Source organism: Protopterus annectens, chromosome 1.part1 (assembly GCF_019279795.1).
Source record: "Protopterus annectens isolate FY-2018-M chromosome 1.part1, PAN1.0, whole genome shotgun sequence".
In the NCBI taxonomy this organism is placed as follows: domain Eukaryota; kingdom Metazoa; phylum Chordata; order Ceratodontiformes; family Protopteridae; genus Protopterus; species Protopterus annectens.
Window position 1 is genome coordinate 291,899,595 of NC_056726.1, and position 15,355 is coordinate 291,914,949.

Consider the following 15,355-nt stretch of genomic DNA (forward strand, 5'->3'; position numbering starts at 1 on the left):
ATCTCTGGGAAGTCAGCATATACCCAATATAAAACAGACATCCACCTCCCACTCCCTATCTTCAAATCTTTCTTTCTTTCCCAAGGTTCATGACAGGACGTCGTCCCTGGTGAATTCCAAAGCCAGTACCTGACCTAAAGTAGAACTGATGCCACTACCTTTCCAACAGAGAACCAATGATCCTTGAAAGACTTTGGAAACCTGTCCCTCCAGCATATCATGATGCGAGTAAGCTTAAGACCCTGTGAACAGGGGTGTATGTAGGAGCCTGGAAGAGGAAAAGCTGAAAAAGAATACAGAGGCATCCCATTCCAGCTGTAGGAAGAAAATAGACTGGAAGTTGGGACAGGAAACTCCATTGCCACACTGGTCTACTCTAACATCTATTATGATAAGTTCCCTACACAACTATACTATGTTCATCATATGGATTACTGCTGCAGTTACTACTGGGAAAATCCACAGTGCTTACAAGGTGTGACAGGTGGCTGAGTCTGCTGTGGTGAAATCCACCCTAAATCTACTGACAATTAACAGCCAGTAATGTTTAATGAAGGTGTCTACTGATGACCAAGTAGCAACCCGTAGAATGGATTATGCACTCACCCTGCCAGGGAAGCCTACAGTGGTTGCTGCATCTCTGGTTGTATGAGATTTTAAATGCTCATTTCATAAGAACAAGTAAGAATGGTAACAGAAACACAGTAACCAAGATACGTAAGAGACTGCTTGAAAACTGGCTTTTCTTCCCTTTTGAATGCAAAAGGACACATGTTGCTCTGCAGTTCTTATTTACTTTTTGTATTGTCCAAGTACTTCCTCAATTGTATATGCAGAGCCAAAATACTGAAGAATTCTTTCTCCCTTACTTTGAAGGTTTGTAAAAAAGGACTAGTACTTGTAAAAAAATAGGTTGAGATAAATTATGTCACAACTTTAGGCATAAAAGAATGTTTTTTCCTCAGAGTGACTATCTTCTGGCTCTTTGTGAATGAGCACCTGCAGTTCCAAAATTCTACTGGCTGATGTACTAGCTAGCAGAAGGGCCATTTTCCATGTCAGCAATTTTAAGGGGGATGTAGCTGCTAGTTCAAAGAGTAGTTGCTTAAGCTTTTCCAGGATAAAGTTTGGGTTCCAAAAAGAAGCAATTTCTTTCCTAGGTAGTATTAGATGTAGGATCCAAAATGTCTGGCAGTAACAGAATGCCAATGGAGAGTATACAGCCACGCTGACTGAGATGACAGGGACATTCCTTCATTGAGGTGGACGCTGCAGAAAGCCCCGATTCCTCCATTTGCACCAAAGGGAGAATCTTTTCCATCTCGTTAGGTGACATTTCCATACTGCACGTTCAGTAGCTTCCTTCATGACATCAAGCATGCCATCTGAGAACTGGTATTTTAAGGAAGTTAAGATCATATCATCCATGCTTTGAGCTGGAGGGTCCACAGTTTTGAGTGTATAAGGACCCACTGATCCAAGTCAGGTGATCCAGTTGCATAGGCAGCATGACCAGTATGACTCCGGTCACTGCTATGAGAAGACAGAACCAATGCTGCCTAGACCAAAAGGGTGCCATCTGTACCACTTTTGAACCTCCCTCCTTTCTTGCCTTCTGGATCACCCTGGGGAAAGGGTTTAGAGGGAATGCAAAGAGGCAAACACCGCCTAACTGATAAAGAAGGCATCCACTGCAAAACCTTTTTTTATGTGGTGCTCTGTTACAGAACTTCATCTTTCTAGACTTGGAGAAGTGAAAAGGTTCATCACTGGGATATTCCATCTGTGAACAAGCTCTGGAAATACATCCTTGTGCAACATTCACTTGTGGTAATTGCCTCTGATCTGCACAAGTGGTCTGCCAATGAGTTAAGGTAGGATGGGATGTATAACTTAGATTCATGTCTGACTCTGCGGTTATCTTCTAGGTAATCTCTGTCAGTCTGCATCAGAGGATATAACAGTGTCCCCTTGCTTATGTACTACATTTAAGTTGTGCTGTCTGAGACCACCTAAAGCAATCCAGTTTGCTATACTACTTTAAATGCCTTTAGAATCTGATGAGTGCCAACATTTATATTATGCTAAAGTGTTTCTTGCTTTAGGAGTGACTATTTGTTCTGGACCTTCTGCCTGTTTGAGTGAACTTCCCAAGCAGTGACCGATGTGTTTATGGTCAAGATCTGGTTTGGGGGATTCCATCAGAAGGGAACCCCTGCATTCAGACCATCCTGTCCAATTCTTTCTTTCTTTACACACAGGGTAGAAGAGAGATCTCCTCCACAGACTGAAGTGCTGATTCCAGGTGTTCTTGAGGTACCACTGAATCTTTCTCATATGCAACCTTGACAGAGATGCCATCAGAATTGTGGATACCATGTACCCCAGTTCCCTTAGGAAGTCTCTAGCTGTAAATGAACTCCTCTAGAATATGCTCTAAATATATTCTATTACATATTCTAATAAGGCTCTCATAGGTTGTTACTTGGCTTGCAGTTCAAGAAACCATTGAGGAGACTAGCCTAAATTCTAGTTGTCCCAAGACATTGTCTGGTAAAATAATTTGCTCAAGGTCACAACACATACACATGAAGGTTGAGGGAATCAAACCTTGTACCACAAGAAGTACAGCTCATAGATGCCCCAAAGTTTCTCCTTCTGGTCTCCCTGACATTTTTACTAATTGTTTGCCCTTCGTCTGGTGGCAATAATAGGGTTAGTTTTGGTTTGGGAAGGATAATCAAATCAGATAACCATTTCATTAACTGAACAGTCATCATCATTTCCTCCAATCTCAAGCATTTCTGCTACAGGAACCCAAAAGTAGGTCTTTGGCTAGCACAGTATTTTATACGACCTACCCCTTGATACCCTCTGGTACAAGTTTGTCTTCTCAAGACAGCCATGTCTTCTAATTACAGACACTGTGACAGCTGCCCTGGATGTCGCATCAACAATATCATAGCCTCATTTCATGGCATGCTTTCCTATCTGGGTAACGATGTGGACATGTTCAAACAGTTTTTGCTTTCTGGGTCACATCAATCATCTCTGGCTCAGGAGCTCACCTTGACATTTAATCATGTGGGCTGATATCGGAGTGCTGTGAAGGCCAGGGAGACAGTTGCACCTACTTTCTTCTCAAAATAGTCAAGGATCCTAAACTATCAGTAGCTGGAAAGACTATTACAGACTGGAAATAGTTTGCACTCCTCCACTGTATTCAGAAGTACTACTGGCAGGTTAGCAATACAGCTCTTGCATAAAAATTTGTGGGAGTCTTGACCCCTACAAAACTGCTCAAGCTTTTATGGGGCAGAGGTTTGGGAATCTTGGTTCAAAGGTGCAGAAAAGGAAGACAATCTCCTAGGCTTTCTTGTGCTTCCTCCTGGATGTGGTATCACCTTTGGTTCAGGTGATTCCAAAGGCGAGGAACAGTGTCTTTTAAGGTTTCAAAGGGCATAACAAAACTGCAAATAAGCATCAAACTGTCTGTCCTGCACAGTTTCTGAGACCAGAGACTCCACAGTCCTATCCAGTGCAGAAAAAAAATGAAGTTATGTACTCACTATAACATTCCATCTGTGATGTCAATCTTCATTCATTCATTCTTGACAGTTGGGACACAGTTCTGATTCTTAGAACCGGCTCGGCTATTATACAGCTTGCGCCAGCCAAGCAAACTCTCGGGCTAAGTTTCTACCCCCAGTGCCCCTCTCTGTATTATCTCAGATTGAGTTTGCAGACTATAGCAAGAAAAATATAGAAATTATGAGAAGAAGCAAGGTCCAAGGTAATAACCCTAATGAAAGCTCAGGACAAGGGCTTGATTTTCAAGAAAATCTAATGGAGGGGGAAGGTAGAGGTGGGATGTCAAGAATGAACAAAGATAGCACAGATGGAACATTATGGTGAGTACACAACTTCCTTATCTGATGTCAATCTTCATTAATTCTTGACAGTTGGAACAGAGTCCCCAGCTACTTTATTCCCCGAGTGGCCCTATGGAAGGATATTCCTGAGAACCATAGAGCCAAAACAAGAAGTTATGTATTCACCATAACATTCGATGTATGTAGTCCATCTCGCCTCACATTCTTACCCGTGGGTTCGGAGCCAAATATCGGCTCCGACTCGGCCGATTTTACTAGCTCAAAGTCTCTCATTGGCTGGGCTAAGAGGGTATCCCATGGTGCACTGCTCCATATCCCCAGATCTAGTTTGCTGCGAAAAACATTTGTACTCCATACACACATCACATCCATAGAAACAATAGACTAATCAAAGGGACTCTCTGCAGGTGACAACCTAACCTCCAAATCCTCCAGGCAGGGGGAAGGTGGGAGGGTAAGTAAGAATGTGAGGCGAGATGGACTATATACATCGAACGTTATGGTGAGTACATAACTTCTTGATGTTATGTAGTCCTATCTCGCCTACATTCTTACCTGTGGGACAGCGTCCCTAGCACCTACATCCTGGGTGGCTCGTAGGAAAATACTCCTGAGAACTGTGGAGCCAAAGGAAGGCCTGCCCCTGGAGACCATGTCCAATTTGTAATGAGAAACAAAGGTGTGAGGAGAAGCCCAAGTAGCTGCAGCACATATATCATCCATTGACAATCTAGCTTGATAGGCTGTGGATGTAGATGTAGAAACAGCCCAAGTAGAATGTGCCTTGACTGGAAATGGCAAATTTTTACCTCCTGCCTGATAGATGAAAGAGATACAACTGGCTATCCATCTAGACAGCGTGACCTTGGATACCTGAGAACCCAATCGGTTTTCCAAAAAGGAGACAAAGAGTTGGTCAGATTTCCAGATATCTTTTGTCTGGTGTAGATAGAAGCGTAACTGTCTATGTACATCCAATTGGTGAAATCTAAATTCTGCCTTGTTAGAAAAGTGGGGGAAGAAAACAGGCAGCTCAATGGACTGATTCATGTTAGACACAGAAGCCACTTTAGGAAGGAAAGAGGGGTTCAGTCTAAGAGAGACCCTATCTTTATGGAAGATTAAATATGGGGGTTTGATGGAGAGGGCTTGAATTTCCGAAACCCGCCTCGCTGAAGGGACTGCTGTTAAAAATACTGTTTTCCATGTCAAGAATTTTAATTCACAGGTAGCTGCAGGCTCAAACGGTGGTAGAGTAAGGGCTTGAAGAACAAAATTGAGATCCTAGGGCATGATAGGTTCGATCACTGGGGGAAGAAGCAATAGAGTACCTTTAAAGAATGCTTTGCATAGTCTGTGAGCCATGAGACTAGGTTCATTCGCTACATGGAAATTAGATATCGCCGCCAGCTGAACTTTGATGGTGGCTGATGCGGACCCCTGATAGAACAGCATAGACAAGAACTCCAGAACTGAATCTATTGGAGCTGTGCAAGGATCATTGCCTCTAGTATGTGCCCAGATAGACAACCTTTTCCATTTGCTAGAATAAATCTTTCTAGTGGATGGCTTATGAGAGGATGATAATATACGGACCACTTCCGGTGAAAAATTATGACGTCTGACTAGCGATGGAAGTGGAGTAGCCAGGCTGTCAACCGGAGGGTCATCAGAGAGGGGTGGAACTGTCCCGACATGTGTGCCAGTAAATCTGGTTGAGGGACCAGAATCCAAGGAGTGTCCACAATGTATGGTTGAAGAAAGGGGAAGCAGACTTGTCGAAGCCAGTGTGGGGCAATCAGAATCATTCTGCCTCCCATGGATTGCGCTTTCTGAATCACTCTTGACAGCAGGGGAAACGGAGGGAAAGCATAAAGCAGTCCGGAGGGCCAATCGTGAACCAGAACATCCCTGGGTGATTTCCCCCTGTGGGGGGATCAGCGTGAAGTAGTTGCTGCATTTCACATTGAGAAGGCTGGCAAAAAGGTCGCAGCAAGGCTGACCCCATCTGCTGAAGATTCGCTCTGCAACCAGGCGATTCAGGGACCACTCGCAAGGCATAAGGATCACTCTGCTTAGCCTGTCCGCTATTACGTTATACTTCCCCGGAATGTGCGTTGCCACCAGAAACCATTGGGGAAGTTATTGCCCAATGCCACACTCGCATGGCCTCTCTGCATAAAGGGTAAGACCGGGTTCCCCCTTGCTTGTTGAGATACCACACTACTGACATGTTGTCTGAGTGTATCGCAATAGTCCCTAGAGGAAGAACTTTCTGAAGTGCTAGCAACGCAAGAAGCACTGCTCTCATCTCCAGGATGTTTATATGCAAATGTATCTCGTGTTCCTGCCACGTGCCTTGGACTGTCCTGCCGAAATAATGCCCCCCCCATCTGGGAGGGGTCCGTGGTCACCGTGGCAACATGGACGGGTGGAACGAAAGGCTTTCCCCCGTTCAAATTGTTGGTGCACAGCCACCAACAGAGGTCCTGCTTGCACCTCTCTATGAGTAAGATGGGATAAGATAGTGGGAGTCTTTGGAGAGTCCATTGGACAAAGAGGAGCCACTGAAGAAGTCTCATATGTAATCTTGCTAGAGGGAATAACATGATAGTTGCTGCCATGGTCCCTAGGAGTTGGAGAACCAGTCTTGCCTTCGCTTGTCTCAGGGGCATCAGCATGTGTATTTGTTGTTGTAATACGTGATCCTTTCTTGTGGTAAGAATGCTCACATTCGAATGGTGTCTAAATCTGCTCCTATAAAGGTGACACGCTGTGAGGGCAATAAGGCAGATTTTTCCCAGTTTATTGTTATGCCCAACTGGTGACATAGACTGATGGTAGCGTCCCTGAACTAGTTGATGCCTGGTGGGGGCGGTAAGGAGCCAGTCGTCCAGGTACGGAAAAGTACAGTTTTGTACCTACCATAAATGTAGATGTTCGAGTGTTCACCCTGCTGCAGTCATCACACTTGGGTTGTCCTGCCATCAGGCGGTCCCGCAGTCGGCCTGAGTTCCAAAGTCTTGGTCCGGCGTCGGTTGCTGCTGCTGCTTCTTCCCTGACGTCAGTGCGCCAGGGGTATATAAGAGGCATCAGACGCCATTTTCTTCAGTTTTTCTTGCCCCAGATGTCAGGTATACATAAAAATAAAACAATACCTTCAGGCACAAGCAAATAGAGTGGTATAGATAAGTTTAGCTAGTTCAGAGGGGATGGAGGGAGGGTAACCTGGACTGCAGCAGGGTGAACACTCGAACAGCTACATTTATGGTAGGTACAAAACTGTACTATATTCATCGTGTTACCCTGCTGCAGTCATCACACTTGGGTTGAATCTCAAAGCTAAGGATGGGTGGTGGAGTTAAACAGGGTTAGAAGAAGCTAGTAGGCCCTGCAAAACTGCAGTGGCAAAACCAGCTCCAGTCTTAGAATATAGAGGTAAGTGATAGTATTTGGTGAAGGTGTACACTGAACTCCAAGTTGCAGCTTCCAGAATATCCTTGGTTGGCACTCCTCTGAGAAAGGCTGCTGATGTAGCTGTAGCCCTGGTGGAGTGGGACCTAATGTTAGCAGGTACCGGTTTCCCATGATGCGTGTAGAAGAAATGTATGCAATGCCCTATCCATTTAGAAATGGTCTGTTTTGAGATAGCTTTTCCTTGTGATCCTGCAGCATAGGCTACAAAGAGCTGGTCAGATTTTTCTGAAAGCCTTAGTTTTATCCAAGTAGTAATGTAATTGCCTGTGAATGTCCAAAGAGTGCAGGAGTCTTTCTCCTTTGTTCTGGGGATTTGGGAAAAAGGTGGGCAAATTAATGGTTTGGTTTAGGGCCACACTGGATACCACCTTTGGCATAAAGGAAGGGTTAGTTCGTAGAGAGACTCTGTTGTGATGAAAAATGAGGAAAGGCTCCACTGCCATTAGTGCCTGTAGCTCTGAGACTCTTCTAGCTGAGGTTATTGCTAGCAGCAGGGCAGTTTTCCATGAAAGAAATTTTAAATCAGCTGAAAAAGCTGGTTCAAAGGGCGGCAGTGTAAGTTTTTCCAGAACAAAGTTGAGATCCCAAGTAGGTGTTGGTGGTCTTATGTTCTTAGCCCCTCTGAGGTACTGTCTTAGGAGTGGATGTGAGAATAAAGGAGGATCCATGTTGTAATGTGCTGAAATTGCTGAGGCGTGGATCTTAATAGATGAAAATGAAAGTCCTTTGTGCAACATCTCAGTTAAATATTGTAGAATCTGAGGAATGTTTGGATCAAGGGGATTTTGGCCTTTAGCCTGGTTCCAGGAGCAAAATCTTTTCCATTTGTCTGAATAGGTTTTCCTGGTGCTGGGTCTCCTGGCCTCCAGAATGACATCCATAACAGCTTTGGATAGAGGTGTTGGCTGGTTGTTTAGGTAATTTGCCATGCAACCAGGTTTAAAGTCTTGAGCTGGCTGTGTAGAATCTGATTGTCTCACTGGGTGAGCAGGTGAGGAATCTGTGGTAAAATCCATGGTGGGCCGTGGGCCATGTTCCTTAGAATTGGATACCAATGCTGGCATGGCCAGTCTGGTGCAATAAGTATTATTAGTGGCCTCTCTAATCTGACTTTCAGCAGTACCTTTGCTAGAAGAGGCAGTGGAGGAAAGGCATACACTTGTTAATGTTTTCCAACTGAATGAGAGGGAGTCAACTTTCCAAACTTGTGGATGGAATGTCCTTGTGCAAAATTTTTGAAGTTGGTAGTTTTGGGGGCAGGCAAACAGTTCTATGTCTGGGCGTCCCCATTTTTGAGCCATCATTGCAAATACTTGTGAATCTAGTTTCCACTCGTGTGGATCCATGATGCTTCTGCTTAGGTCGTCTGCCAATGTGTTTTTCCTTTCCTGGCAGGAATTGTGCTTGTAATTGAACCTGGTAAGACAGTGCTGTGTTCCACAAGGTCATTGCTTGCCTGCATAGAGGGTAGGAATGTGTGCCCCCTTGCTTGTTTATGTACCACATTACTGTGGTATTGTCCGTCTTTATTATTAGTTGTCCTGGGTGTAAGAGGTCCTTGAAAGCTGTTAGGGCATTCTGTACTGCTAGCATTTCTTTTTGATTGATATGCAGATGCCTTTGATCTGTAGTCCATTTGCCCTGAATGCACTGTCCTGCCATGTGTGCTCCCCAGGCACAGTCTGAGGCATCTGTTGTCATAGTTTGCCTGGCTGTGGGTAAGGTGAAAGGCTGACCCTTGTTGAGGTGACATGCCTATGCCCACCATAGGAACTCCTGCTGAAGGCAGGGAATGAGTGGTATCATTGTTTCCAAGCTGTGGTTGTGCTGAGTCCATACGCCTTTCAGGTACCATTGTAATTTCCTCATATGCAGTTCTGCAAATGGTATTAGTAGTATGCAAGATGCCATGAATCCCAAAGCCTGCAGAATTTTTCTTGCAGGGAGTTGGGTCTTTGTTGCCATTATTTTGAAATATTGAGTCAGCTGTTGTTGCTCGTCTGGCATGAGATAAGCCATCTGGGCCGTTGTATTCAAGCTGGCACCCAGGAATATTATGTTTTGTGAGGGCACTAGTTTTGATTTCTTTTCGTTTACTGTGTACCCTAGGCAACTTAGAAGGTGTTTGACAAATGCCACATGTTTTAAAAGAATGTCCTTGCTTTCTGCTTGAATAAGGCAGTCGTCCAGGTATGGGTATATTTGAATTCCTCTTTGTCTGCAGTATGCAATTACTGGTGCCAGGTATTTGTTGAAGACCCTGGGCGCGGTAGATAAGCCAAAGGGCAGTGCAGAGAATTGATAATGCGTTGAACTTGCAATGAAGCGGAGGTATCTTCTGCAATTTTGTCTGATAGGGACATGCAGGTATGCCTCCTTGAGGTCCAACGTTACTAGCCAAGCGTTCTTGCCCAGCATGGGAAGAAGCTGCTGTAGTGTTAGCATCTTGAATTTTGGTACTTGCAGATAGGTGTTCAGAATTGAAAGATCCAGAATGGGTCTGAATGCTTTGTCTTTTCTGGGGACTAGAAAGAGTCTTGGGTAAAATCCTTGTCCTTGCTCCTGTGTAGGTACCTGTTGAATGGCTCTCATGTCCATGAGAGCTGTAATTTGTTTTTGTGCCTCTGCCCATTGATTTGGTGGCAGGTTTGGCATTCCTTTTATCCTTGGCAAGGTATGAAAGTGGAATATGTATCCTTGTGAGACAATGTTTAGGACCCATTTGTCTTTTGTGATGATGTGCCAGCTGTCTGCAAAAATGCTAAATTTCCTCCCAAGGGAGCTGCCAGGAGAGATTTGCTTGGTAGTTTGAGGATTGAGTCATTGTGTTTGTCTTCTGCTAGCTTGGGGCCTGTCTTCTCCTCCTTTCTGGGTAGCAGTACCCCATTGGCGAGGTTTGTAAGGGCCTTGTGACTGACCTCTGCCCCTTGGGCGTCTGTATTTGCCCCTCTGTGATCTGTCAGAAGCTGGAAAGGACCAGTTTTTTGTTGGCCAATTTCTGCTGAAACGAGGGGGTTGCACCTGTAAAAAATCTTTGACCGTCTGCATAGGCTTTGCCTTATCCTCCATTTTCTTTAAAACCTCTTCTGCTTTGACACCAAATAATACATCCTGCTGTAAAGGTGCATCCAATAATTTTGCTTTAACATGATCAGGTAGGGTTTGTTCTTTTAACCAAGCATGTCTACGTATGACAGACCCAGTAACAGCTGCTCTACAGGAAGCTTCCAATGAATCAAATCCATATTGTAAAGTATGTTTGCCCACCTGTTCAGCTGCATGCAACAGATCCTGCATTTCCTTGAATTCAGACTGTTCAGTATGTGTGCTCAGTTTTTGTTTTAAATGAGACATTAGGAATTGCTGATATTTCAGCATGTGAAACTGACAATTTAATGCTCTCATAGCCAGAGTTGCTGAGGTGTACATTTTCTTTCCCCATCTATGTAGGGCTCTGGAATCCCCTTTCAGAGGGCACAGGATTTTTAGCCATAGAAGCTTTAGCCCCCTTGGGACCCTGGGAAATTGTTTCTGGGTCAGCCACAGGACGTTTATAAAGGAATTTGTGTGAGTCAGGTACTCTGTAGTATCTGTCTGGTTTGGCTGGAACAGGAGGTAGAGAGTCTGGATTTAGACTAGGCTCCAAGTAAACATCATCCACAATATCTAAAACTGGAGGGATAGCAAGTGGTCTGTGCTGGGGTAGTAAAAGGAACTCTCGGAGCCTTTTCTTAGAATCAGAGTAGTCCTGGCCTTCCCAGTGGAAATGTTCCCTCATGGTATGTAAAGTTTCCCCAAAGGAATAGTCTTCAGGGGGAGATGCTGAGGGAATAGAGTCTTCAGCATCAGAGTCTTCATAAGGGGGAAAAGTGTAATCCTGTTCCTCAGAAGAATCTGAGGAAATAGAAACCTGGTCAGAGGAAGCATAATCCTCCTCGTCTTGGTCTTTTTTGTCTGGAGGGGGATGGGAACCCCTGACTAGGGTAATCAAATCTTCAGCCATCTTAAGCATCTGTTTCTTAGGCATGGGGCCTTGAACTGTAGACTGATGTACAGTCTTTTTTTGGTTTTAAAGAGTTTTAAGCTTAGCATAAGATTTAATGGTTAAGTGTAGTCGGTCTGAAGACACCTTTTGCAACCGAAGGTATTTCCACTGCACCGGGGGGTCTCCTTCTGCTCCGGTGTCAGAAGGGCCTAATGAAGATGGCTGCGTCGGCCTAGTACACTCCGCTTGAGAATCCACAGCTGTCTGAGGTTCCAATTCTGCGGTCGTCAGGGGCTGCCTCATTGAAAACCGGAGAACCGGCGACAGACCCAGCAGAGGCCTTGGAGTCTGGCTTGTTCCTAGGCTGCCTGTTCTTATCCTTGCGTTTTTTATGCATGCCGGTCATCGGTTGCTCCGACGGCGTGATACAATTAAATTTCCTACCAAAGTAATGTCGTGCAAAGTCAAAACGGCGTTTGATAGTTGGTTCATTAAACCTAGCACAAAACCGACAACCTGTGACGTTGTGGTCTGGGCCTATGCAAGGAATACAATAAGAATGGAAGTCCTTATGAGGTATTTGCTTCCCACAAGAAATGCAATTGTTAACTTTTTCTGACATCGGACTGAGGCAAGAAAAGGTTCCCCAACGGGGTACTTAGCTTTATTGAAGACTTCGGACTGAAATTCGAATCGAAAATCTCAGGTGTCGGCCGACCGGCACTTGCGAACTGCTTCTGCTTCGGGCACCGCGCGGCAAAAAAGACTAAAGAAAATGGCGTCGGATGCCTTTTGTATACCCCTGGTGCACTGACGTCAGGGAAGAAGAGACAGCAACCGATGCCAGACCAAGACTTTGGAACTCAGGCCGACTGTGGGACCACCTGACGGCAGGATAACCCAAGTGTGATGACTGCAGCAGGGTAACACGATGAACATCACCTGGAATCCCTGACGTCTCAAGTGAGCCGTCACCACTGCCATACATTTGGTGAACACCCTGGGGGCTATGGTGAGACCAAAGGGCAGGGCTCGAAACTGGAAGTGACTGGCTCCCAGCCGGAAGCGTAGGTGACTCCTGGATGCTCTGTCCATTTTGACATGGTAGTAAGCATCCTTGAGATCGATGGAGCACATCCATACCTCCTCTCCCAACAATGGGAGAATCGATTGTAGTGTGACCATACGGAACGTAGACTTGTGTACGTAACTGATGAGTTGACTGAGATCTAGTATGGGTCTCAGGTCCCCTGTTCTTTTCGGCACCAAAAAGAATCTTGAGTAAGTCCCTAATCCGATTTGGTCTGAGGGGACTCATTGGATGGCTCCTTTTTCTAGCAGCTGCGAGACCTCCGAGGCTGCTTGATCCCTCTGACTGGGTGGAATGTCTGGGATTTTTCTGATTGGTGGGGGTACTGAAGAGAATGGAATGAGGTAACCTCCAGAAATTATCCGTAATACCCATCTGTCCTGGGTAATGCTCTCCTAGGCTTCCGGATATAAGGAAATTCGACCACCGACTGGCTCCAAATAAGCGCAGTCGGGCACACCCTCAGGAATGAGAGTATGGAGAGCCACTGAAGGAGGCACGGTCTCCCGAATTGCGGGGGCCCCCTCTGCCTCTGGGGCGACGTCTCCCTGAATAACCCCCTCCCCTGCCTCTGGAGGGGGGGTTCACCTTGTGCGGCAGGAAAAAAACTCTTGATTTCTTTAACCCCCCCCCCCGCTGGGCCTTGGGATAAGGCCTAGAAGGAAGGGAAAAACGGGCCCCTACGGCAGACAGGGTCTTTCCCTCTTGCTTGCACCTGGTGAGGGTGTCTTTCACTTTGGTCCCAAACAAGAAGGAACCGTCAAATGGGGCGTCAGTGAAGGAAGACTTGAAGGCCTCCGCAAAGTGACACAGGCGCAGCCAGGCTTGCCTTCTAAGGGTGACCCCTGAGCTTGATGCCCTACTTGCTCCCTCAGCTGCATACGAAATGAGCCGCATGGAGGAGTTAGCGATGGAGTTGAGGGTAGAAACCTGGGCGTTAACTGTCTGAGTCACCGCCTCAGGTATGTTACCTGCAAGAATATCTCCCAACTCTTTGAGGAGATCTCTCTGGAGCCGAGTGAAGTGAGACAGATAATTCAGTGACCGAAGAGTGAAGGTTGCTGAAGATAGGGTACGCTTCCCGTACCGGTCCATGGTCCTCGACTCCTTGTTAGGAGGATAGACGGATGAAGAAGACTCTGCAACTTCCTTCTGGGTGGCTGCCGCCACCACCATGGCATCTACAGGGACTCCTTTTGACAGAAACTCTTTGCCCTGGGGGGCGGACAGGAATTTGTTGGGATGCCTGGGCACGGGCTCCACAGAATCTGGGTTTTCCCACACTCTTCGACAAATGAGGTCAAGAAGTTCGTCGAAGGGTGGAGACACCCAGGAGACGGAGGGTTGAGCGCCAAAAGCCTTAAGGAATACTGACTCCTCCTCGGAAGGAGCTTTGGAAAGTCAGTCTCCTCTTTGTTTCAGTATCTCCAGGATATCGGAGAAGGAAACATCATCAGAGGAAGACTTGGAGGACCCTTCCGATTCCTCGAGGTCAGTACCGGAGGTGAGAGACTCATCCTGGGAGTCTATGTGCTTCCTCTTGCACAATTTCTTTCTAGGAGGCTCCTCAGGCACGGACTCTGGAGACCCTCAGAAAGTTGGGGACTGCTCTTGGGGGGTATCCTTAGGGCCTGGCGCTCTACAGTCCATGGATAGGTGAGTGTCAGAAGCTCTCGCCGGGGTGGTGGGGGACGGAATGACCGACCCGGGTGATGTAGCGATCTGGCCAGCGCGCTCCACATGGCCTCGAAGGCCTGTCCCCCCGAGTCCGAAGACCGACCGGCCTCCGAGGCCATGACTGGGACCGGGGTCCCACGAGCCGATGCACCGAGTGGGAGACTCGGAACTGACAGATGTCCCAAAGTATCCCCCTCAGGCCCAACTGAAGAGACCCAAGTCTCGAACCCTGTGGACGGAACAGACATGGTCGGAGCAGAGGTCGGCACCAATTGACCCAGAGGGGGCATCGGAGCTGGCGCAGGAAAGTACAGTTTTGTACCTACCATAAATGTAGATGTTCGAGTGCTCATACAGCTGCAGTCATAACAGTTGGGTTATCCTGCTGTCAGGCGGGTCCTCAGTCGGCCGAATTCCAAAGTCTAGGTCTGGCGTCAGTTGTCGTCGCTTCCTCCCTGACGTCAGTGCGGCAGGGGTATAAAAGAGGCAGCCGACGCCATTTTCTTCAGTTTTTCTTGCCCCAGATGTCAGGTGCCCCCAGAAGGAAGGCAAACATAATGTCATGCAAAAATGCAATGTTGATAAATCAAAAACAGTAGTTGCAAGCAAATACACCATAAAAGAGTACCCCAAAAGGTTAAATGAAAAGGGTTTGTCATAAGGCCTGTCCTAAGAGGGGTTGGAGGGAGGGAAATCTGGACTGCAGCTGTATGAGCACTCGAACATCTACATTTATGGTAGGTACAAAACTGTACTATGTTCATCGTGCATACAGCTGCAGTCATAACAGATGGGTAGAATCCCAAAGCTAAGTAAGGGTGGTAGGCACTAAGTGGAACTAGGAGGGGCTAGGATGCCCTGCAGGACTGCTGTGGCAAAGCCCACTCTAGACTTAGAGTATAGTGGGAGGTGATGGTGCTTGGAGAAAGTGTGCACTGAACTCCAGGTGGCTGCTTCCAAAATATCCTTGGTAGGGACCCCCCTGAGGAAGGCTGCAGAGGTAGCTGTGGCTCTGGTGGAGTGGGATCTGATGCATGCAGGAACAGTTTTTCCATGAAATGAGTAACAAAAGCATATGCAGTGGGCTATCCATTTTGAAATTGTCTGTTTGGAAATAGCCTTTCCTTGAGCACATGCAGCATAGGACACAAAGAGTTGCTCAGATTTCCTGAATGGCTTTGTCCTGTCCAAATAATAACGAAGTTGTCTGTGAATGTCCAAGGAATGTAGTAG

At 46.4% G+C, this 15,355-nt stretch overlaps 1 protein-coding gene across 2 annotated transcripts in view; it reads right to left on the reverse strand.

Moving 5' to 3' along the window:
- Positions 1–15,355, reverse strand: part of POLDIP3 (DNA polymerase delta interacting protein 3) — a 1,331,876-nt gene that overhangs the window by 967,254 nt on the left and 349,267 nt on the right. The gene's annotated exons all lie outside the window — the stretch shown is intronic.